Raw genomic sequence first — 19,777 nt, 5'->3', positions numbered from 1 at the left:
TATGACATCACAGAGCACGTACATTCCGTTTAACAAATCGTTAAACAAAAAAGGTTATAAACACATTGACTACAATACCGGTTAGTAAGACGAAGGTGAGTCTCTCGTTAGTATTATTAGTCAGACATTAAATAACTACGCAGGTTAGTATTTATGTCAGGTAACTTCTCGTTATATATATATCAGTCTCATTTACGTTTAGGTGCTGAGAAAGATCCTATTTGTTACCACAATTTCCCTTAACTGATTATTATTCAATGATTAAGGATAGGCAGGGCCACCAATAATCTAATGTCTATTAACTTGTGTCAATTTCAGACTAAACAGTTAAACAGGAATGAGAAGATATTTCTCGGCGTTGACAGATTTTATTTCTAAAATTATCAACAAAACAGTTTAATGCAACTCACATTTATATTTAAGAAAACTAAATGATATTACACATTCTAGAGTTATGAATCACAGATTAACATTTCTAATTGATTTCTCAAATGTCATGAATCACAAACTCCAAACTGTTAAACTTATGTGAACTTCGTCGCAGAGAGGCCTGTCTGGCTTCGGGCTCAGATAACAGCACACGGCACGAGGTCCGTGTGGTTTGGAACAAAGGCAGTCCGGTTCGGCTTTGTCCAAGAACTTCCACTCAGTCGATGCACCTGGAAGTTGGGGTTTCGCGAATGTAGAGTCTTTTCCAAACAGATTTTCCATTGGTTTGAAGGCTCCAAGGTTGTGCACAAAATCTTCTATGTAAGCATGGTTCCACCGTAGTTACTTGAAGACGAAGTCTTTGAGGAAAGCAGGGCCCTGTTTGTTCCAAGGGTCAAGTTTCTTAAGACTCAAATAGCTATTTAAGTGACTGACACTTTCGTATTCAGTCGACTTAGTCAATTGTCCAGCTGTAAAACTCCACTGATCAGGTGGGTCTGTGAAGTTATTTATTTAATAAAGTCCTTTAAAAGAATTCTTCGTACGGCTCAATCTCCTTCTCCAAGTTTAACTCTTCTGTTGCCGGCAAAGACTTGGTTGGTTTCTGATTCCGGTTCTGGCAACAGAGCTACAGGTTGAGCTGTGGCAGCGAGTTTCTGGTTCAGGTGAGAGAGAGAGAGAGAGAAAGACTGTCCGCTGTTCCTTATAGTCTGTCAGATCAGTAGGTGATTGGTCCCTGAGTTCTTGAGATTGGATTTCCGTTTCAGCCCCCAGTGTCCTATTGGAGGGAGGCTTTATTTATGACTGATGTCAATCCATGCCATCTTTTGGAAATGACGGTTGGCCTGGGTTCGTAGCTCTATGTCGGGATTTCGGCTCTCATCCACTTCAAAGAGTTTTTATCACCTACAGGCCCCTTTCTCCAGACATCTCATAGCAGAATTCCAAACTATTTGGCCTCTTCTCGGTGCCATCCTCCCCAAAACTGTCACTTTGATGCAAACCAGTTCCAAGCTGATGAGCTAAGGAAATCTGATAACTTTGGGGGGGGAGAGGTCTTCTTTAGATCAGTGCTTCAGCTCAGAGCCCAAATGCTCTTATCCAAATACACCCAACATAACGCTACATGTGTATGTATGTATGTATATATGTGTAGAAGGAAAATTAGAAATTATTTTCTTACACCTGCTTTTCTCTCTTGTATACTTAAGAAAGATACGGTCAAGCTAGAAGGTCAGCCCAGAAGATAGTTTGATTTCTGTTTGTTATTTACGATGAGAACCTTGGAGACATTGTCAAACGGTATGACCTACGTGCCTGTTCCCTAAAACCATGTGTTGACCTATGAACTCTGTTCTATAATGATATATGTTCTGCTTAGTTAGCCTTTAAGATAACATAGTAATGACTTTCTAGCATGTATGGATGTATGTATGTATGTATATATATATATATATATATATGTATGTATGTATGTCCAATTGCTTTGACAATACAAATGAATTGAATTGAGAGGAAGAGAGAGAGAGAGAGAGAGAGAGAAAGAGAGAGAGAGAGACAGACAGACAGACAGACAGCTCAGCGATGACATCACGAGCCTCTCTCAGCTGACTGCTATGACATCACAGAGCACGTACATTCCGTTGCTTGTCGTCTGTCAACCACTCAGTCACTGCTAGCCAGACTGTCCCTAAGACAAAGTGTACAATACTTCAATTATATCTCCTCCAGACAGATAAAGAGTATTAAGAGCTACGATGAAGTTACCCAGGAGACGTAAAAAGCTTGCATCACCTGGTATTTCCTGGAGGTCACCCATCCAAGTACTGACCAGGTCCTGCCCCGTTTAGTTTCCGAGATCTGACGAGATTGGGGGCGTTTAGGACGGTGTAGCCGCAAGCCGAGAGGCCTGGCTGCATGATGTCTCTTAAAGGCTGACGGGTGTTGACGGAACTTCCAGCAAATAAAAAAAGAAAAATGGAGGGAAAAATATCAGTTCAGCAAAGGGTGTTGAAAGTAGCCGGGAACGTGTACAATTCTTCAATTATATCTCCTCCAGACAGAAAGAGAGTATTAAGATCTACGATGATGTTACCCAGGAGACGTATAAAGCTTGCAGCACCTGGTATTTCCAGGAGGTCACCCATCCAAGTACTGACCAGGCCCTGCCCTGTTTAGCTTCCGAGATCTGATGAGATCGGTCACGTTCAGGACGGCGTGGCCGCAAGCCGAGAAGCCTGGCAGCATGATGTCTCTTAAAGGCGGGCGGGTTTTGACGGACCTTCCAGCAAAAAAAAAAAGAAAAAAGAAAACTGGAGGGAAAAATATCAGTGCAGCAAAGGGTGTTGAAAGTTGCCGGGTACGTGTACATTTCTTCAATTGTATCTTCTCCTGACAGAAAGAGAGTATTAAGAGCTACGATGAAGTTACCCAGGAGACGTAAAAAGCTTGCAGTACCTAGTTTTTCCAGGAGGTCACCAATCCAAATACTGACCAGGTCCTGCCACGTTTTGCTTCCTAGATCTGACAAGATCGGGCGCGTTCAGGACGGTGTGGCCGCAAGCCAAAAAGCCTGGCTGCATGATGTCTCTTAAAGGCTGGCGGGTATTGACGGAACTTCCAGCAAAAAAAAGAAAAATGGAGGGAAAAATATCAGTGCAGCAAAGGGTGTTGAAAGTAGCCGGGTACGTGTACAATTCTTCAATTATATCTCCTCCAGACTGAAAGAGAGTATTAAGAGCTACGATGAAGTTACACAGGATACGTAAAAAGCTTGCAGCACCTGGTATTTCCAGGAGGTCACCCATCCAAGTACTGACCAGGACCTGCCCCGTTCAGCTTACGCGATCTGACGAGATCGAGCGCGTTCAGGACGGTGTGGACACAAGCCAAAAAGCCTGGCTGCATGATGTCTCTTAAAGGCTGGCGGGTATTGACGGAACTTCCAGCAAAAAAAAGAAAAACGGAGGGAAAAATATCAGTGCAGCAAAGGGTGTTGAAAGTAGCCGGGTACGTGTACAATTCTTCAATTATATCTCCTCCAGACTGAAAGAGAGTATTAAGAGCTACGCTGAAGTTACCCAGGAGACGTAAAAAGCTTGCAGCACCTGGTATTTCCAGGAGGTCACCCATCCAATTACTGACCAGGCCCTGCCCAGTTTTTCTTCCGAGATCTGACGAGATCTTTCGTATTCAGGACGGTGTGGCCTCAAGCCAAGAGGCCTGGCTGCATGATGTCTCTTAAAGGCTGGCGGGTATTGACGGAACTTCCAGCAAAAAAAAATAATAAAAAAAATAGAAAAATGGAGGGAAAAATATCAGTGCAGGAAAGGGTGTTGAAAGTTGCCGGGTACGTGTACAATTCTTCAATTATATCTCCTCCAGACAGAAAGAGAGTATTAAGAGCTACGATGAAGTTCCCCAGGAGACGTAAAAAGCTTGCAGCACCTGGTATTTCCAGGAGGTCTCCCATCCAAGTACAGACCATGCCCTGCCCCGTTTAGGTTCCGAGATCTGACGAAATCGGGCACGTTCAGGACGGTGTGGCCGCAAACAAAGAGGCCTGGCTGCATGATGTCTCTTAAAGGCTGGCGGGTATTGATGGAACTTCCAGCAAAAAAAAAAAGAAATAAGAAAAATGGAGGGAAAAATATCACTGCAGCAAAGAGTGGTGAAAGTAGCCGGGTACGTGTACAATTCTTCAATTATATCTCCTCCAGACAGAAAGAGAGTATAAAGAGCTACGATGAAGTTTCCCAGGAGACGTAAAAATCTTGCAGCACCTGGTATTTCCAGGAGGTCACCCATCGAAGTACTGACCAGGCCCTGCCCCGTTTAGCTTCCGAGATCTGACGAGATCGGGCGCGTTCATGACGGTGTGGCCGAAAGCCAAGAGGCCTGGCTGCATGATGTCTCTAAAAGGCTGGCGGGTATTGACGGAACATCCAAGAAAAAAAAATTAAAAAAAAATAGAAAAATGGAGGGAAAAATATCAGTGCAGGAAAGGGTGTTGAAAGTAGCCGGGTACGTGTACAATTCTTCAATTATATCTCCTGGAGACAGAAAGAGAGTATTAAGAGCTACGATGAAGTTACCCAGGAGACGTAAAAGGCTTGCAGCACCTGGTATTTCTAGGAGGTCTCCCATCCAAGTACTGACCAGGCCCTGCCCCGTTTAGCTTCCGAGATCTGACGAGATCGGGCGCATTCAGGACGGTGTGGCCGCAAGCCAAGAGGCCTGGCTGCATGATGTCTCTTAAAGGTTGGCGGGTATTGACGGAACTTCCAGCAAAAAAAAAAAAAAAAAAGAAAAATGGATGGAAAAATATCAGTGCAGCAAAGGGTGTTGACAGTAGCTGGATACGTGTACAATACTTCAATTATATCTCCTGCAGACTGAAAGAGAGTATTAAGAGCTACGATAAAGTTACCCAGGAGACGTAAAAGCTTGCAGCACCTGGTATTTCCAGGAGGTCTCACATTCAAGTACTGACCAGGTCCTGCCCCGTTTAGCTTCCGAGATCTGACGAGATCGGGCGCGTTCAGGACAATGTGGCCACAAGCCAAGGGGCCTGGCTGCATGATGTCTCTTAAAGGCTGGCGGGTATTGACGGAACTGCCAGCAAAAAAAAAAAAGAAAAATAGAGGGAAAAATACCAGTGCAGCAAAGGGTGTTGAAAGTAGCCGGGTACGTGTACAATTCTTCAATTATATATTCTCCAGACAGAAAGAGATTATTAAGAGCTACGATGAAGTTCCCCAGGAGACGTAAAAAGCTGGCAGCACCTGGCATTTCCAGGAGGTCACCCATCCAAGTACTGACCAGGCCCTGCCCCGTTTAAATTCCGAGATCTGACGAGATCGGGCGCGTTCAGGACGGTGTGGCCGCAAGCCGAGAGGCCTGGCTGCATGATGTCTCTTAATGGCTGGCGGGTATTGACAGAACTTCCAGCAAAAAAAAAAAAAAAAAAAAAAAGAAAAAGAAAAATGGAGGGAAAAATATCAGTGCAGTAATGGGTTTTGAAAGTAGCCGGGTACGTGTACAATTCTTCAATTATATCTCCTCCGGACAGAAAGAGAGTATTAAGAGCTACGATGAAGTTACCCAGGAGACGTAAAAAGCTTGCAGCACAAGGTATTTCCAGGAGTTTTCACATTCAAGTACTGACCAGGCCCTGGCCCGTTTAGCTTCCGAGATCTGATGAGATCGGGCGCGTTCAGGACAATGTGTCCGCAAGCCAAGAGGCCTGGCTGCATGATGTCTTTTAAAGGCTGGACGGTATTGACGGAACTTCCAGCAAAAAAAAAAGAAAAAAGAAAAATGGAGGGAAAAATATCAGTGCAGCAAAGGGTGTTGAAAGTCGCCGGGTACGTGTACAATTCTTCAATTATATCTCTTCCAGACAGAAAGAGAGTATTAAGAGCTACGATGAAGTTACTCAGGAGACGTAAGATGCTTGCAGCACCTTTTATTTCCAGCAGGTCTCCCATGCAAGTACTGAACAGGCCCTGCCCCGTTCAGCTTCCGAGGTCTGACGAGATTGGGGGTGTTCAGGGCGGTGTGGCCGCAAGCCGAGAGGCCTGGCTGCATGATGTGTCTTAATGGTTGGCGGGTATTGACGGAACTTCCAGCAAAAAAAAAAAAAAAAAAAAAATGGAGGGAAAAATATCAGTGCAGCAATGGGTGTTGAAAGTAGCCGGGTACGTGTACAATACTTCAATTATATCTCCTCCATACAGAAAGAGAGTATTAAGAGCTACGATAAACTTACCCAGCAGACGTAAAAAGCTTGCAGCACCTGGTATTTCCAGGAGGTCTCCCATCCAAGTACTGACCAGGCCCTGCCCCACTCAGTTTCCGAGATCTTACGAGATCGGACGCGTTCAGGACGGTGTGGCCGCAAGCCGAGATGCCTGGCTGCATGATGTCTCTTAAAGGCTGGCGGGTATTGACGGAACTGCCAGCAAAAAAAAAAAAGAAAAATAGAGGGAAAAATACCAGTGCAGCAAAGGCTGATGAAAGTAGCCGGGTACGTGTACAATTCTTCAATTATATCTCCTCCAGACAGAAAGAGAGAATTAAGAGCTACGATGAAGTTACCCAGGAGACGTAAAAAGTTTGCAGCACCTCGTATTTCCAGAAGGTCACCCATAAAAGTACTGACCAGGCCCTGCCCCGTTTAATTTTCCGAGATCTGACGAGATCGGGCGCGTTCAGGACGGTGTGGCCGCAAGCCGAGAGGCCTGGCTGCATGATGTCTCTTAATGGCTGGCGGGTATTGACGGAACTTCCAGCAAAAAAAAAAAAAAAAAAAAGAAAAAGAAAAATGGAGGGAAAAATATCAGTGCAGTAATGGGTTTTGAAAGTAGCCGGGTACGTGTACAATTCTTCAATTATATCTCCTCCAGACAGAAAGAGAGTATTAAGAGCTACGATGAAGTTACCCAGGAGACAAAAAAGCTTGCAGCACCAGGTATTTCCAGGAGGTCACCCATCCAAGTACTGACCAGGCCCTGCCCCTTTTACCTTCCGAGATCTGACGAGATCGGGCGCGTTCAGGACGGTGTGGCCGCAAGCCAAGAGGCCTGGCTGCATGATGTCTCTTAAAGGCTGGCGGGTATTGACGGAACTTCCAGCAAAAAAAAAACAAAAAAAAAAGGAAAATGGAGGGAAAAATATCAGTGCAGGAAAGGGTGTTGAAAGTAGCCGGGTACGTGTACAATACTTCAATTATATCTCCTCCAGACTGAAAGAGAGTATTAAGAGCTACGATGAAGTTACCCAGGAGACGTAAAAAGCTTGCAGCACCTGGTATTTCCAGGAGGTCACCCAACGAAGTACTGACCAGACCCTCCCCCGTTTAGCTTCCGAGATATGATGAGATCAGGCACGTTCAGGACGGTGTGGCCGCAAGCCAAGAGACCTGGCTGCATTATGTCTCTTAAAGGCTGGCAAGTATTGACGGAACTTCCAGCAAAAAAAAAAAGAAAAAAGAAAAATGGAGGGAAAAATATCAGTGCAGCAAAGGGTTTTGAAAGTAGCCGGGTACGTGTACAATTTTTCAATAATATCTCCTACAGACTGAAAGAGAGTATTAAGAGCTATGATGAAGTTACCCAGGAGACGTAAAAAGCTTGCAGCACCAGGTATTTCCAGGAGGTCACCCATCTAAGTACTGACCAGGCCCTGCCCCGTTAGCTTCCAAGATCTGATGAGATCGGGCGCGTTCAGGACGGTGTGGCCGCAAGCCAAGAGGCCTGGCTGCATGATGTCTCTTAAAGGCTGGCGGGTATTGACGGAACTTCCAGCAAAAAAAAAAAAGAAAAATAGAGGGAAAAATACCAGTGCAGCAAAGGGTGTTGAAAGTAGCCGGGTACGTGTACAATTCTTCAATTATATATTCTCCAGACAGAAAGAGAGTATTAAGAGCTACGATGAAGTTCCCCAGGAGACGTAAAAAGCTGGCAGCACCTGGTATTTCCAGAAGATCTCCCATCCAAGTACTGACCAGGTCATGCCCCGTTTAGTTTCCGAGATCTTCCGAGATCGGGCGCGTTCAGGACTGTGTGTCCGCAAGCCGAGAGGCCTGGTCGCATGATGTCTCTTAAAGGCTGGCGGATATTGACGGAACTTCCAGAAATAATAATAAAGAAAAAGAAAAATGGAGGGAAAAATATCAGTGCAGCAATGGGTGTTGAAAGTAGCCGGGTACGTGTACAATACTTCAATTATATCTCCTCCAGACAGAAAGAGAGTATTAAGAGCTACGATAAACTTACCCAGCAGACGTAAAAAGCTTGCAGCACCTGGTATTTCCAGGAGGTCTCCCATCCAAGTACTGACCAGGCCCTGCCCCATTCAGTTTCCGAGATATGACGAGATCGGGCGCGTTCAGGATGGTGTGGCCGCAAGCCGAGATCCTGGCTGCATGATGTCTCTTAAAGGCTGGCGGGTATTGATGGAACTGCCAGCAAAAAAAAAAAAGAGAAATGGAGGGAGAAATACCAGTGCAGCAAAGGGTGTTGAAAGTAGCCGGGTACGTGTACAATACTTGAATTATATCTCCTCCAGACAGAAAGAGAGTATTAAGAGCTACGATGAAGTTACCCAGGTGACGTAAAAAGCTTGCAGCACCTGGTATTTCTAGGAGGTCTCCCATCCAAGTACTGACCAGGCCCTGCCCCGTTTAGCTTCCGAGATCTGACGAGATCGGGCGCATTCAGGACGGTGTGGCCACAAGCCGAGAGGCCTGGCTGCATGATGTCTCTTAAAGGCTGGCGGGTATTGACGGAACTGCCAGCCAAAAAAAAAAAGAAAAATAGAGGGAAATATACCAGTGCAGCAAAGGGTGTTGAAAGTAGCCGGGTACGTGTACAACTCTTCAATTATATCTCCTCCAGACAGAAAGAGAGAATTAAGAGCTACGATGAAGTTACCCAGGAGACGTAAAAAGCTTGCAGCACCTGGTATTTCCAGGAGGTCACCCATCCAAGTACTGACCAGGCCCTGCCCCGTTTAAATTCCGAGATCTGACGAGAATGGGCGCGTTCAGGACGGTGTGGCCGCAAGCCAAGGGGCCTGGCTGCATGATGTCTCTTAAAGGCTGGCGGGTATTGACGGAACTGCCAGCCAAAAAAAAAAAGAAAAATAGAGGGAAATATACCAGTGCAGCAAAGGGTGTTGAAAGTAGCCGGGTACGTGTACAATTCTTCAATTATATCTCCTGGAGACAGAAAGAGAGTATTAAGAGCTACGATGAAGTTACCCAGGAGACGTAAAAAGCTTGCAGCACCTGGCATTTCCAGGAGGTCACCCATCCAAGTACTGAACAGGCCCTGCCCCGTTTAAATTCCGAGATCTGACGAGATCGGGCGCGTTCAGGACGGTGTGGCCGCAAGCCGAGAGGCCTGGCTGCATGATGTCTCTTAATGGCTGGCGGGTATTGACAGAACTTCCAGCAAAAAAAAAAAAAAAAAAAAAAAGAAAAAGAAAAATGGAGGGAAAAATATCAGTGCAGTAATGGGTTTTGAAAGTAGCCGGGTACGTGTACAATTCTTCAATTATATCTCCTCCGGACAGAAAGAGAGTATTAAGAGCTACGATGAAGTTACCCAGGAGACGTAAAAAGCTTGCAGCACAAGGTATTTCCAGGAGTTTTCACATTCAAGTACTGACCAGGCCCTGGCCCGTTTAGCTTCCGAGATCTGATGAGATCGGGCGCGTTCAGGACAATGTGTCCGCAAGCCAAGAGGCCTGGCTGCATGATGTCTTTTAAAGGCTGGACGGTATTGACGGAACTTCCAGCAAAAAAAAAAGAAAAAAGAAAAATGGAGGGAAAAATATCAGTGCAGCAAAGGGTGTTGAAAGTCGCCGGGTACGTGTACAATTCTTCAATTATATCTCTTCCAGACAGAAAGAGAGTATTAAGAGCTACGATGAAGTTACTCAGGAGACGTAAGATGCTTGCAGCACCTTTTATTTCCAGCAGGTCTCCCATGCAAGTACTGAACAGGCCCTGCCCCGTTCAGCTTCCGAGGTCTGACGAGATTGGGGGTGTTCAGGGCGGTGTGGCCGCAAGCCGAGAGGCCTGGCTGCATGATGTGTCTTAATGGTTGGCGGGTATTGACGGAACTTCCAGCAAAAAAAAAAAAAAAAAAAAAATGGAGGGAAAAATATCAGTGCAGCAATGGGTGTTGAAAGTAGCCGGGTACGTGTACAATTCTTCAATTATATCTCCTGGAGACAGAAAGAGAGTATTAAGAGCTACGATGAAGTTACCCAGGAGACGTAAAAAGCTTGCAGCACCTGGCATTTCCAGGAGGTCACCCATCCAAGTACTGAACAGGCCCTGCCCCGTTTAAATTCCGAGATCTGACGAGATCGGGCGCGTTCAGGACGGTGTGGCCGCAAGCCGAGAGGCCTGGCTGCATGATGTCTCTTAATGGCTGGCGGGTATTGACAGAACTTCCAGCAAAAAAAAAAAAAAAAAAAAAAAGAAAAAGAAAAATGGAGGGAAAAATATCAGTGCAGTAATGGGTTTTGAAAGTAGCCGGGTACGTGTACAATTCTTCAATTATATCTCCTCCGGACAGAAAGAGAGTATTAAGAGCTACGATGAAGTTACCCAGGAGACGTAAAAAGCTTGCAGCACAAGGTATTTCCAGGAGTTTTCACATTCAAGTACTGACCAGGCCCTGGCCCGTTTAGCTTCCGAGATCTGATGAGATCGGGCGCGTTCAGGACAATGTGTCCGCAAGCCAAGAGGCCTGGCTGCATGATGTCTTTTAAAGGCTGGACGGTATTGACGGAACTTCCAGCAAAAAAAAAAAAAAAAGAAAAATGGAGGGAAAAATATCAGTGCAGCAAAGGGTGTTGAAAGTCGCCGGGTACGTGTACAATTCTTCAATTATATCTCTTCCAGACAGAAAGAGAGTATTAAGAGCTACGATGAAGTTACTCAGGAGACGTAAGATGCTTGCAGCACCTTTTATTTCCAGCAGGTCTCCCATGCAAGTACTGAACAGGCCCTGCCCCGTTCAGCTTCCGAGGTCTGACGAGATTGGGGGTGTTCAGGGCGGTGTGGCCGCAAGCCGAGAGGCCTGGCTGCATGATGTGTCTTAATGGTTGGCGGGTATTGACGGAACTTCCAGCAAAAAAAAAAAAAAAAAAAAAATGGAGGGAAAAATATCAGTGCAGCAATGGGTGTTGAAAGTAGCCGGGTACGTGTACAATACTTCAATTATATCTCCTCCATACAGAAAGAGAGTATTAAGAGCTACGATAAACTTACCCAGCAGACGTAAAAAGCTTGCAGCACCTGGTATTTCCAGGAGGTCTCCCATCCAAGTACTGACCAGGCCCTAACCCACTCAGTTTCCGAGATCTTACGAGATCGGACGCGTTCAGGACGGTGTGGCCGCAAGCCAAGATGCCTGGCTGCATGATGTCTCTTAAAGGCTGGCGGGTATTGACGGAACTTCCAGAAAAAAAAAAAAAAAAAAAAAATGGAAAATGGAGGGAAAAATATCAGTGCAGCAAAGGCTGTTGAAAGTAGCCGGGTACGTGTACAATACTTCAATTATATCTCCTCCAGACAGATAGAGAGTATTAAGAGCTACGATGAAGTTTCCCAGGAGACGTAAAAAGCTTGCAGCACCTGGTATTTCTAGGAGGTCTCACATTCAAGTACTGACCAGATCCTGCCCCGTTTAGCTTCCGAGATCTGACGAGATCGGGCGCGTTCAGGACAATGTGGCCGCAAGCCAAGGGGCCTGGCTGCATGATGTCTCTTAAGGGCTGGCGGGTATTGACGGAACTGCCAGCAAAAAAAAAAAAGAAAAATAGAGGGAAAAATACCAGTGCAGCAAAGGGTGTTGAAAGTAGCCGGGTACGTGTACAATTCTTCAATTATATATTCTCCAGACAGAAAGAGAGTATTAAGAGCTACGATGAAGTTCCCCAGGAGACGTAAAAAGCTGGCAGCACCTGGTATTTCCAGAAGATCTCCCATCCAAGTACTGACCAGGTCCTGCCCCGTTTAGTTTCCGAGATCTTCCGAGATCGGGCGCGTTCAGGACTGTGTGTCCGCAAGCCGAGAGGCCTGGTTGCATGATGTCTCTTAAAGGCTGGCGGGTATTGACGGAACTGCCAGCAAAAAAAAAAAAGAAAAATAGAGGGAAAAATACCAGTGCAGCAAAGGCTGATGAAAGTAGCCGGGTACGTGTACAATTCTTCAATTATATCTCCTCCAGACAGAAAGAGAGAATTAAGAGCTACGATGAAGTTACCCAGGAGACGTAAAAAGTTTGCAGCACCTCGTATTTCCAGAAGGTCACCCATAAAAGTACTGACCAGGCCCTGCCCCGTTTAAATTCCGAGATCTGACGAGATCGGGCGCGTTCAGGACGGTGTGGCCGCAAGCCGAGAGGCCTGGCTGCATGATGTCTCTTAATGGCTGGCGGGTATTGACGGAACTTCCAGCAAAAAAAAAAAAAAAAAAAAGAAAAAGAAAAATGGAGGGAAAAATATCAGTGCAGTAATGGGTTTTGAAAGTAGCCGGGTACGTGTACAATTCTTCAATTATATCTCCTCCAGACAGAAAGAGAGTATTAAGAGCTACGATGAAGTTACCCAGGAGACAAAAAAGCTTGCAGCACCAGGTATTTCCAGGAGGTCACCCATCCAAGTACTGACCAGACCCTGCCCCGTTTAGCTTCCGAGATATGATGAGATCAGGCGCGTTCAGGACGGTGTGGCCGCAAGCCAAGAGACCTGGCTGCATGATGTCTCTTAAAGGCTGGCAAGTATTGACGGAACTTCCAGCAAAAAAAAAAAGAAAAAAGAAAAATGGAGGGAAAAATATCAGTGCAGCAAAGGGTTTTGAAAGTAGCCGGGTACGTGTACAATTTTTCAATAATATCTTCTACAGACTGAAAGAGAGTATTAAGAGCTATGATGAAGTTACCCAGGAGACGTAAAAAGCTTGCAGCACCAGGTATTTCCAGGAGGTCACCCATCCAAGTACTGACCAGGCCCTGCCCCGTTAGCTTCCGAGATCTGATGAGATCGGGCGCGTTCAGGACGGTGTGGCCGCAAGCCAAGAGGCCTGGCTGCATGATGTCTCTTAAAGGCTGGCGGGTATTGACGGAACTTCCAGCAAAAAAAAAAAAAAAAAAAAATGGAAAAAGGAGGGAAAAATATCAGTGCAGCAAAGGCTGTTGAAAGTAGCCGGGTACGTGTACAATACTTCAATTATATCTCCTCCAGACAGATAGAGAGTATTAAGAGCTACGATGAAGTTTCCCAGGAGACGTAAAAAGCTTGCAGCACCTGGTATTTCTAGGAGGTCTCACATTCAAGTACTGACCAGGTCCTGCCCCGTTTAGCTTCCGAGATCTGACGAGATCGGGCGCGTTCAGGACAATGTGGCCGCAAGCCAAGGGGCCTGGCTGCATGATGTCTCTTAAAGGCTGGCGGGTATTGACGGAACTGCCAGCAAAAAAAAAAAAGAAAAATAGAGGGAAAAATACCAGTGCAGCAAAGGGTGTTGAAAGTAGCCGGGTACGTGTACAATTCTTCAATTATATATTCTCCAGACAGAAAGAGAGTATTAAGAGCTACGATGAAGTTCCCCAGGAGACGTAAAAAGCTGGCAGCACCTGGTATTTCCAGAAGATCTCCCATCCAAGTACTGACCAGGTCCTGCCCCGTTTAGTTTCCGAGATCTTCCGAGATCGGGCGCGTTCAGGACTGTGTGTCCGCAAGCCGAGAGGCCTGGTTGCATGATGTCTCTTAAAGGCTGGCGGATATTGACGGAACTTCCAGAAATAATAATAAAGAAAAAGAAAAATGGAGGGAAAAATATCAGTGCAGCAATGGGTGTTGAAAGTAGCCGGGTACGTGTACAATACTTCAATTATATCTCCTCCAGACAGAAAGAGAGTATTAAGAGCTACGATAAACTTACCCAGCAGACGTAAAAAGCTTGCAGCACCTGGTATTTCCAGGAGGTCTCCCATCCAAGTACTGACCAGGCCCTGCCCCATTCAGTTTCCGAGATCTGACGAGATCGGGCGCGTTCAGGATGGTGTGGCCGCAAGCCGAGATCCTGGCTGCATGATGTCTCTTAAAGGCTGGCGGGTATTGACGGAACTGCCAGCAAAAAAAAAAAAGAGAAATGGAGGGAGAAATACCAGTGCAGCAAAGGGTGTTGAAAGTAGCCGGGTAGGTGTACAATACTTGAATTATATCTCCTCCAGACAGAAAGAGAGTATTAAGAGCTACGATGAAGTTACCCAGGTGACGTAAAAAGCTTGCAGCACCTGGTATTTCTAGGAGGTCTCCCATCCAAGTACTGACCAGGCCCTGCCCCGTTTGGCTTCCGAGATCTGACGAGATCGGGCGCGTTCAGGACGGTGTGGCCGCAAGCCAAGATGTCTGGCTGCATGATGTCTCTTAAAGGCTGGCGGGTATTGACGGAACAGCCAGCAAAAAAAAAAAAGAGAAATGGAGGGAAAAATATCAGTGCAGCAAAGGCTGTTGAAAGTAGCCGGGTACGTGTACAACTCTTCAATTATATCTCCTCCAGACAGAAAGAGAGAATTAAGAGCTACGATGAAGTTACCCAGGAGACGTAAAAAGCTTGCAGCACCTGGTATTTCTAGGAGGTCTCACATTCAAGTACTGACCAGGTCCTGCCCCGTTTAGCTTCCGAGATCTGATGAGATTCGGCGCGTTCAGGACAATGTGGCCGCAAGCCAAGGGGCCTGGCTGCATGATGTCTCTTAAAGGCTGGCGGGTATTGACGGAACTGCCAGCCAAAAAAAAAAAGAAAAATAGAGGGAAATATACCAGTGCAGCAAAGGGTGTTGAAAGTAGCCGGGTACGTGTACAATTCTTCAATTATATCTCCTGGAGACAGAAAGAGAGTATTAAGAGCTACGATGAAGTTACCCAGGAGACGTAAAAAGCTTGCAGCACAAGGTATTTCCAGGAGTTTTCACATTCAAGTACTGACCAGGCCCTGGCCCGTTTAGCTTCCGAGATCTGATGAGATCGGGCGCGTTCAGGACAATGTGTCCGCAAGCCAAGAGGCCTGGCTGCATGATGTCTTTTAAAGGCTGGACGGTATTGACGGAACTTCCAGCAAAAAAAAAAGAAAAAAGAAAAATGGAGGGAAAAATATCAGTGCAGCAAAGGGTGTTGAAAGTCGCCGGGTACGTGTACAATTCTTCAATTATATCTCTTCCAGACAGAAAGAGAGTATTAAGAGCTACGATTAAGTTACTCAGGAGACGTAAGATGCTTGCAGCACCTTTTATTTCCAGCAGGTCTCCCATGCAAGTACTGAACAGGCCCTGCCCCGTTCAGCTTCCGAGGTCTGACGAGATTGGGGGTGTTCAGGGCGGTGTGGCCGCAAGCCGAGAGGCCTGGCTGCATGATGTGTCTTAATGGTTGGCGGGTATTGACGGAACTTCCAGCAAAAAAAAAAAAAAAAAAAAAATGGAGGGAAAAATATCAGTGCAGCAATGGGTGTTGAAAGTAGCCGGGTACGTGTACAATACTTCAATTATATCTCCTCCATACAGAAAGAGAGTATTAAGAGCTACGATAAACATACCCAGCAGACGTAAAAAGCTTGCAGCACCTGGTATTTCCAGGAGGTCTCCCATCCAAGTACTGACCAGGCCCTGCCCCACTCAGTTTCCGAGATCTTACGAGATCGGACGCGTTCAGGACGGTGTGGCCGCAAGCCGAGATGCCTGGCTGCATGATGTCTCTTAAAGGCTGGCGGATATTGACGGAACTTCCAGAAATAATAATAAAGAAAAAGAAAAATGGAGGGAAAAATATCAGTGCAGCAATGGGTGTTGAAAGTAGCCGGGTACGTGTACAATTCTTCAATTATATATTCTCCAGACAGAAAGAGAGTATTAAGAGCTACGATGAAGTTCCCCAGGAGACGTAAAAAGCTGGCAGCACCTGGTATTTCCAGAAGATCTCCCATCCAAGTACTGACCAGGTCCTGCCCCGTTTAGTTTCCGAGATCTTCCGAGATCGGGCGCGTTCAGGACTGTGTGTCCGCAAGCCGAGAGGCCTGGTTGCATGATGTCTCTTAAAGGCTGGCGGATATTGACGGAACATCCAGAAATAATAATAAAGAAAAAGAAAAATGGAGGGAAAAATATCAGTGCAGCAATGGGTGTTGAAAGTAGCCGGGTACGTGTACAATACTTCAATTATATCTCCTCCAGACAGAAAGAGAGTATTAAGAGCTACGATAAACTTACCCAGCAGACGTAAAAAGCTTGCAGCACCTGGTATTTCCAGGAGGTCTCCCATCCAAGTACTGACCAGGCCCTGCCCCATTCAGTTTCCGAGATCTGACGAGATCGGGCGCGTTCAGGATGGTGTGGCCGCAAGCCGAGATCCTGGCTGCATGATGTCTCTTAAAGGCTGGCGGGTATTGACGGAACTGCCAGCAAAAAAAAAAAAGAGAAATGGAGGGAGAAATACCAGTGCAGCAAAGGGTGTTGAAAGTAGCCGGGTACGTGTACAATACTTGAATTATATCTCCTCCAGACAGAAAGAGAGTATTAAGAGCTACGATGAAGTTACCCAGGTGACGTAAAAAGCTTGCAGCACCTGGTATTTCTAGGAGGTCTCCCATCCAAGTACTGACCAGGCCCTGCCCCGTTTAGCTTCCAAGATCTGACGAGATCGGGCGCATTCAGGACAGTGTGGCCACAAGCCGAGAGGCCTGGCTGCATGATGTCTCTTAAAGGTTGGCGGGTATTGACGGAACTTCCAGCAAAAAAAAAAAAGAAAAATAGAGGGAAAAATACCAGTGCAGCAAAGGCTGTTGAAAGTAGCCGGGTACGTGTACAATTCCTCAATTATAACACCTCCAGACAGATAGAGAGTATTAAGAGCTACGATGAAGTTACCCAGGAGACGTAAAAAGCTTGCAGCACCAGGTATTTCCTGGATGTCTCCCATCCAAGTACTGATCAGGCCCTGCCCCGTTTAGCTTTCGAGATCTGACGAGATCAGGCGCGTTCAGGACAATGTGGCCACAAGCCAAGAGGCCTGGCTGCATGATGTCTCTTAAAGGCTGGCGGGTATTGACGGAACTTCCAGCAATAAAAAAAAAAAAAAAAAAAAAAAAAAATAGAAAAATGGAGGGAAAAATATCAGTGCAGTAATGGGTTTTGAAAGTAGCCGGGTACGTGTACAATTCTTCAATTATATCTCCTCCAGACAGAAAGAGAGTATTAAGAGCTACGATGAAGTTACCCAGGAGACGTAAAAAGCTTGCAGCACCTGGCATTTCCAGGAGGTCACCCATCCAAGTACTGACCAGGCCCTGCCCCGTTTAAATTCCGAGATCTGACGAGATCGGGCGCGTTCAGGACGGTGTGGCCGCAAGCCGAGAGGCCTGGCTGCATGATGTCTCTTAATGGCTGGCGGGTATTGACAGAACTTCCAGCAAAAAAAAAAAAAAAAAAAAAAAGAAAAAGAAAAATGGAGGGAAAAATATCAGTGCAGTAATGGGTTTTGAAAGTAGCCGGGTACGTGTACAATTCTTCAATTATATCTCCTCCGGACAGAAAGAGAGTATTAAGAGCTACGATGAAGTTACCCAGGAGACGTAAAAAGCTTGCAGCACAAGGTATTTCCAGGAGTTTTCACATTCAAGTACTGACCAGGCCCTGGCCCGTTTAGCTTCCGAGATCTGATGAGATCGGGCGCGTTCAGGACAATGTGTACGCAAGCCAAGAGGCCTGGCTGCATGATGTCTTTTAAAGGCTGGACGGTATTGACTGAACTTCCAGAAAAAAAAAAAGAAAAAAGAAAAATGGAGGGAAAAATATCAGTGCAGCAAAGGGTGTTGACAGTAGCTGGGTACGTGTACAATTCTTCAATTATATCTCTTCCAGACAGAAAGAGAGTATTAAGAGCTACGATGAAGTTACTCAGGAGACGTAAGATGCTTGCAGCACCTTTTATTTCCAGCAGGTCTCCCATGCAAGTACTGAACAGGCCCTGCCCCGTTCAGCTTCCGAGGTCTGACGAGATTGGGGGTGTTCAGGGCGGTGTGGCCGCAAGCCGAGAGGCCTGGCTGCATGATGTGTCTTAATGGTTGGCGGGTATTGACGGAACTTCCAGCAAAAAAAAAAAAAAAAAAAAAATGGAGGGAAAAATATCAGTGCAGCAATGGGTGTTGAAAGTAGCCGGGTACGTGTACAATACTTCAATTATATCTCCTCCATACAGAAAGAGAGTATTAAGAGCTACGATAAACTTACCCAGCAGACATAAAAAGCTTGCAGCACCTGGTATTTCTAGGAGGTCTCACATTCATGTACTGACCAGGTCCTGCCCCGTTTAGCTACCGAGATCTTACGAGATCGGGCGCGTTCAGGACGGTGTGGCCGAAAGCCGAGAGGCCCGGCTGCATGATGTCTCTTTAAGGCTGGCGGGTATTGACGGAACTTCCAGCAAAAAAAAAAAAGAAAAAAGAATAATGGAGGGAAAAATATCAGTGCAGCAAAGGGTGTTGAAAGTAGCCGGGTATGTGTACAATACTTCAATTATATCTCCTCCAGACAGATAGAGAGTATTAAGAGCTACGATGAAGTTTCCCAGGAGACGTAAAAAGCTTGCAGCACCAGGTATTTCCAGGTGGTCTCCCATCCAAGTACTGATGAGGCCCTGCCCCGTTTAGCTTCCGAGATCTGACGAGATCGGGCATGTTCAGGACGGTGTGGCCGCAAGCCAAGAGGCTTGGCTGCATGATGTCTCTTAAAGGCTGGCGGGTATTGACGGAACTTCCAGCAAAAAATAAAAAATAAATAAATAGAAAAATGGAGGGAAAAATATCAGTGCAGGACAGGGTGTTGAAAGTAGCCGGGTACATGTACTATACTTCAATTATATCTCCTCCAGACTGAATGAGAGTATTAAGAGCTACGATAAACTTACCCAGCAGACGTAAAAAGCTTGCAGCACCTGGTATTTCCAGGAGGTCTCCCATCCAAGTACTGACCAGGCCCTGCCCCGTTTAGCTTCCGAGATCTGACGAGATCGGGCGCGTTCAGGATGGTGTGGCCGCAAGCCGAGATCCTGGCTGCATGATGTCTCTTAAAGGCTGGCGGGTATTGACGGAACTGCCAGCAAAAAAAAAAAAGAGAAATGGAGGGAGAAATACCAGTGCAGCAAAGGGTGTTGAAAGTAGCCGGGTACGTGTACAATACTTGAATTATATCTCCTCCAGACAGAAAGAGAGTATTAAGAGCTACGATGAAGTTACCCAGGTGACGTAAAAAGCTTGCAGCACCTGGTATTTCTAGGAGGTCTCCCATCCAAGTACTGACCAGGCCCTGCCCCGTTTAGCTTCCGAGATCTGACGAGATCGGGCGCATTCAGGACGGTGTGGCCACAAGCCAAGAGGCCTGGCTGCATGATGTCTCTTAAAGGTTGGCGGGTATTGACGGAACTTCCAGCAAAAAAAAAAAGAAAAATAGAGGGAAAAATACCAGTGCAGCAAAGGCTGTTGAAAGTAGCCGGGTACGTGTACAATTCCTCAATTATAACACCTCCAGACAGATAGAGAGTATTAAGAGCTACGATGAAGTTACCCAGGAGACGTAAAAAGCTTGCAGCACCTGGTATTTCTAGGAGGTCTCCCATCCAAGTACTGACCAGGCCCTGCCCCGTTTAGCTTCCGAGATCTGACGAGATCGGGCGCATTCAGGACGGTGTGGCCACAAGCCGAAAGGCCTGGCTGCATGATGTCTCTTTAAGGCTGGCGGGTATTGACGGAACTTCCAGCAAAAAAAAAAAAAAA

At 46.1% G+C, this 19,777-nt stretch overlaps 13 non-coding genes and 40 pseudogenes across 13 annotated transcripts; all 53 read right to left on the bottom strand.

Moving 5' to 3' along the window:
- Positions 1–2,211: 2,211 nt before the first annotated feature.
- LOC136762016 (uncharacterized) lies at positions 2,212–2,330 on the bottom strand (annotated as a pseudogene).
- A 209-nt stretch (positions 2,331–2,539) lies between these two features.
- LOC136762480 (5S ribosomal RNA) lies at positions 2,540–2,658 on the bottom strand. The gene has a single exon (XR_010820678.1). It is a non-coding gene; the product is annotated as a 5S ribosomal RNA (ribosomal RNA).
- A 216-nt stretch (positions 2,659–2,874) lies between these two features.
- On the bottom strand, positions 2,875–2,993 carry LOC136762125 (uncharacterized; annotated as a pseudogene).
- Positions 2,994–3,199: 206 nt separating this feature from the next.
- LOC136761941 (uncharacterized) lies at positions 3,200–3,318 on the bottom strand (annotated as a pseudogene).
- Positions 3,319–3,524: 206 nt separating this feature from the next.
- LOC136762025 (uncharacterized) lies at positions 3,525–3,643 on the bottom strand (annotated as a pseudogene).
- Positions 3,644–3,864: 221 nt separating this feature from the next.
- On the bottom strand, positions 3,865–3,983 carry LOC136761511 (uncharacterized; annotated as a pseudogene).
- Positions 3,984–4,199: 216 nt separating this feature from the next.
- LOC136761179 (uncharacterized) lies at positions 4,200–4,318 on the bottom strand (annotated as a pseudogene).
- Positions 4,319–4,538: 220 nt separating this feature from the next.
- On the bottom strand, positions 4,539–4,657 carry LOC136762455 (5S ribosomal RNA). The gene has a single exon (XR_010820654.1). It is a non-coding gene; the product is annotated as a 5S ribosomal RNA (ribosomal RNA).
- Positions 4,658–4,872: 215 nt separating this feature from the next.
- Positions 4,873–4,991, bottom strand: LOC136761508 (uncharacterized; annotated as a pseudogene).
- Positions 4,992–5,201: 210 nt separating this feature from the next.
- On the bottom strand, positions 5,202–5,320 carry LOC136760642 (5S ribosomal RNA). The gene has a single exon (XR_010820261.1). It is a non-coding gene; the product is annotated as a 5S ribosomal RNA (ribosomal RNA).
- A 227-nt stretch (positions 5,321–5,547) lies between these two features.
- Positions 5,548–5,666, bottom strand: LOC136761850 (uncharacterized; annotated as a pseudogene).
- Positions 5,667–5,881: 215 nt separating this feature from the next.
- Positions 5,882–6,000, bottom strand: LOC136761981 (uncharacterized; annotated as a pseudogene).
- A 214-nt stretch (positions 6,001–6,214) lies between these two features.
- LOC136761424 (uncharacterized) lies at positions 6,215–6,333 on the bottom strand (annotated as a pseudogene).
- A 210-nt stretch (positions 6,334–6,543) lies between these two features.
- LOC136761748 (uncharacterized) lies at positions 6,544–6,663 on the bottom strand (annotated as a pseudogene).
- Positions 6,664–6,886: 223 nt separating this feature from the next.
- On the bottom strand, positions 6,887–7,005 carry LOC136762531 (5S ribosomal RNA). Its single transcript, XR_010820728.1, has one exon. It is a non-coding gene; the product is annotated as a 5S ribosomal RNA (ribosomal RNA).
- A 219-nt stretch (positions 7,006–7,224) lies between these two features.
- Positions 7,225–7,343, bottom strand: LOC136761545 (uncharacterized; annotated as a pseudogene).
- Positions 7,344–7,559: 216 nt separating this feature from the next.
- Positions 7,560–7,677, bottom strand: LOC136760732 (uncharacterized; annotated as a pseudogene).
- Positions 7,678–7,887: 210 nt separating this feature from the next.
- LOC136762110 (uncharacterized) lies at positions 7,888–8,006 on the bottom strand (annotated as a pseudogene).
- Positions 8,007–8,222: 216 nt separating this feature from the next.
- Positions 8,223–8,341, bottom strand: LOC136761659 (uncharacterized; annotated as a pseudogene).
- Positions 8,342–8,550: 209 nt separating this feature from the next.
- LOC136761949 (5S ribosomal RNA) lies at positions 8,551–8,669 on the bottom strand. The gene has a single exon (XR_010820413.1). It is a non-coding gene; the product is annotated as a 5S ribosomal RNA (ribosomal RNA).
- A 210-nt stretch (positions 8,670–8,879) lies between these two features.
- LOC136761171 (uncharacterized) lies at positions 8,880–8,998 on the bottom strand (annotated as a pseudogene).
- Positions 8,999–9,208: 210 nt separating this feature from the next.
- LOC136762644 (5S ribosomal RNA) lies at positions 9,209–9,327 on the bottom strand. Its single transcript, XR_010820838.1, has one exon. It is a non-coding gene; the product is annotated as a 5S ribosomal RNA (ribosomal RNA).
- A 227-nt stretch (positions 9,328–9,554) lies between these two features.
- On the bottom strand, positions 9,555–9,673 carry LOC136761849 (uncharacterized; annotated as a pseudogene).
- A 215-nt stretch (positions 9,674–9,888) lies between these two features.
- Positions 9,889–10,007, bottom strand: LOC136761980 (uncharacterized; annotated as a pseudogene).
- A 214-nt stretch (positions 10,008–10,221) lies between these two features.
- Positions 10,222–10,340, bottom strand: LOC136762643 (5S ribosomal RNA). Its single transcript, XR_010820837.1, has one exon. It is a non-coding gene; the product is annotated as a 5S ribosomal RNA (ribosomal RNA).
- Positions 10,341–10,567: 227 nt separating this feature from the next.
- Positions 10,568–10,686, bottom strand: LOC136761848 (uncharacterized; annotated as a pseudogene).
- A 214-nt stretch (positions 10,687–10,900) lies between these two features.
- Positions 10,901–11,019, bottom strand: LOC136761979 (uncharacterized; annotated as a pseudogene).
- A 214-nt stretch (positions 11,020–11,233) lies between these two features.
- Positions 11,234–11,352, bottom strand: LOC136761434 (uncharacterized; annotated as a pseudogene).
- Positions 11,353–11,572: 220 nt separating this feature from the next.
- Positions 11,573–11,691, bottom strand: LOC136761823 (uncharacterized; annotated as a pseudogene).
- Positions 11,692–11,901: 210 nt separating this feature from the next.
- On the bottom strand, positions 11,902–12,020 carry LOC136762206 (uncharacterized; annotated as a pseudogene).
- Positions 12,021–12,230: 210 nt separating this feature from the next.
- On the bottom strand, positions 12,231–12,349 carry LOC136761443 (uncharacterized; annotated as a pseudogene).
- A 223-nt stretch (positions 12,350–12,572) lies between these two features.
- LOC136760930 (uncharacterized) lies at positions 12,573–12,691 on the bottom strand (annotated as a pseudogene).
- A 216-nt stretch (positions 12,692–12,907) lies between these two features.
- LOC136762412 (5S ribosomal RNA) lies at positions 12,908–13,025 on the bottom strand. Its single transcript, XR_010820611.1, has one exon. It is a non-coding gene; the product is annotated as a 5S ribosomal RNA (ribosomal RNA).
- A 220-nt stretch (positions 13,026–13,245) lies between these two features.
- LOC136761551 (uncharacterized) lies at positions 13,246–13,364 on the bottom strand (annotated as a pseudogene).
- A 210-nt stretch (positions 13,365–13,574) lies between these two features.
- Positions 13,575–13,693, bottom strand: LOC136762204 (uncharacterized; annotated as a pseudogene).
- Positions 13,694–13,909: 216 nt separating this feature from the next.
- Positions 13,910–14,028, bottom strand: LOC136761000 (uncharacterized; annotated as a pseudogene).
- Positions 14,029–14,237: 209 nt separating this feature from the next.
- LOC136762437 (5S ribosomal RNA) lies at positions 14,238–14,356 on the bottom strand. The gene has a single exon (XR_010820636.1). It is a non-coding gene; the product is annotated as a 5S ribosomal RNA (ribosomal RNA).
- A 210-nt stretch (positions 14,357–14,566) lies between these two features.
- On the bottom strand, positions 14,567–14,685 carry LOC136762090 (uncharacterized; annotated as a pseudogene).
- Positions 14,686–14,895: 210 nt separating this feature from the next.
- On the bottom strand, positions 14,896–15,014 carry LOC136761847 (uncharacterized; annotated as a pseudogene).
- Positions 15,015–15,229: 215 nt separating this feature from the next.
- Positions 15,230–15,348, bottom strand: LOC136761978 (uncharacterized; annotated as a pseudogene).
- Positions 15,349–15,562: 214 nt separating this feature from the next.
- Positions 15,563–15,681, bottom strand: LOC136761423 (uncharacterized; annotated as a pseudogene).
- Positions 15,682–15,897: 216 nt separating this feature from the next.
- Positions 15,898–16,016, bottom strand: LOC136762203 (uncharacterized; annotated as a pseudogene).
- A 216-nt stretch (positions 16,017–16,232) lies between these two features.
- LOC136760999 (uncharacterized) lies at positions 16,233–16,351 on the bottom strand (annotated as a pseudogene).
- Positions 16,352–16,560: 209 nt separating this feature from the next.
- Positions 16,561–16,679, bottom strand: LOC136760790 (uncharacterized; annotated as a pseudogene).
- Positions 16,680–16,889: 210 nt separating this feature from the next.
- On the bottom strand, positions 16,890–17,008 carry LOC136761880 (uncharacterized; annotated as a pseudogene).
- Positions 17,009–17,238: 230 nt separating this feature from the next.
- On the bottom strand, positions 17,239–17,357 carry LOC136762454 (5S ribosomal RNA). Its single transcript, XR_010820653.1, has one exon. It is a non-coding gene; the product is annotated as a 5S ribosomal RNA (ribosomal RNA).
- Positions 17,358–17,584: 227 nt separating this feature from the next.
- On the bottom strand, positions 17,585–17,703 carry LOC136762080 (uncharacterized; annotated as a pseudogene).
- A 215-nt stretch (positions 17,704–17,918) lies between these two features.
- LOC136761977 (uncharacterized) lies at positions 17,919–18,037 on the bottom strand (annotated as a pseudogene).
- A 214-nt stretch (positions 18,038–18,251) lies between these two features.
- On the bottom strand, positions 18,252–18,370 carry LOC136762087 (uncharacterized; annotated as a pseudogene).
- Positions 18,371–18,587: 217 nt separating this feature from the next.
- Positions 18,588–18,706, bottom strand: LOC136760906 (uncharacterized; annotated as a pseudogene).
- Positions 18,707–18,927: 221 nt separating this feature from the next.
- Positions 18,928–19,046, bottom strand: LOC136760663 (5S ribosomal RNA). The gene has a single exon (XR_010820276.1). It is a non-coding gene; the product is annotated as a 5S ribosomal RNA (ribosomal RNA).
- A 209-nt stretch (positions 19,047–19,255) lies between these two features.
- Positions 19,256–19,374, bottom strand: LOC136761936 (5S ribosomal RNA). The gene has a single exon (XR_010820410.1). It is a non-coding gene; the product is annotated as a 5S ribosomal RNA (ribosomal RNA).
- A 209-nt stretch (positions 19,375–19,583) lies between these two features.
- Positions 19,584–19,702, bottom strand: LOC136761924 (5S ribosomal RNA). Its single transcript, XR_010820408.1, has one exon. It is a non-coding gene; the product is annotated as a 5S ribosomal RNA (ribosomal RNA).
- Between the last annotated feature and the right edge of the window lie 75 nt (positions 19,703–19,777).

Source organism: Amia ocellicauda, chromosome 10, assembly GCF_036373705.1.
Source record: "Amia ocellicauda isolate fAmiCal2 chromosome 10, fAmiCal2.hap1, whole genome shotgun sequence".
Classification (NCBI taxonomy): domain Eukaryota; kingdom Metazoa; phylum Chordata; class Actinopteri; order Amiiformes; family Amiidae; genus Amia; species Amia ocellicauda.
Note: the sequence above shows the minus strand (reverse complement) of the source record. Positions and strands in the feature narration are given on the sequence as shown.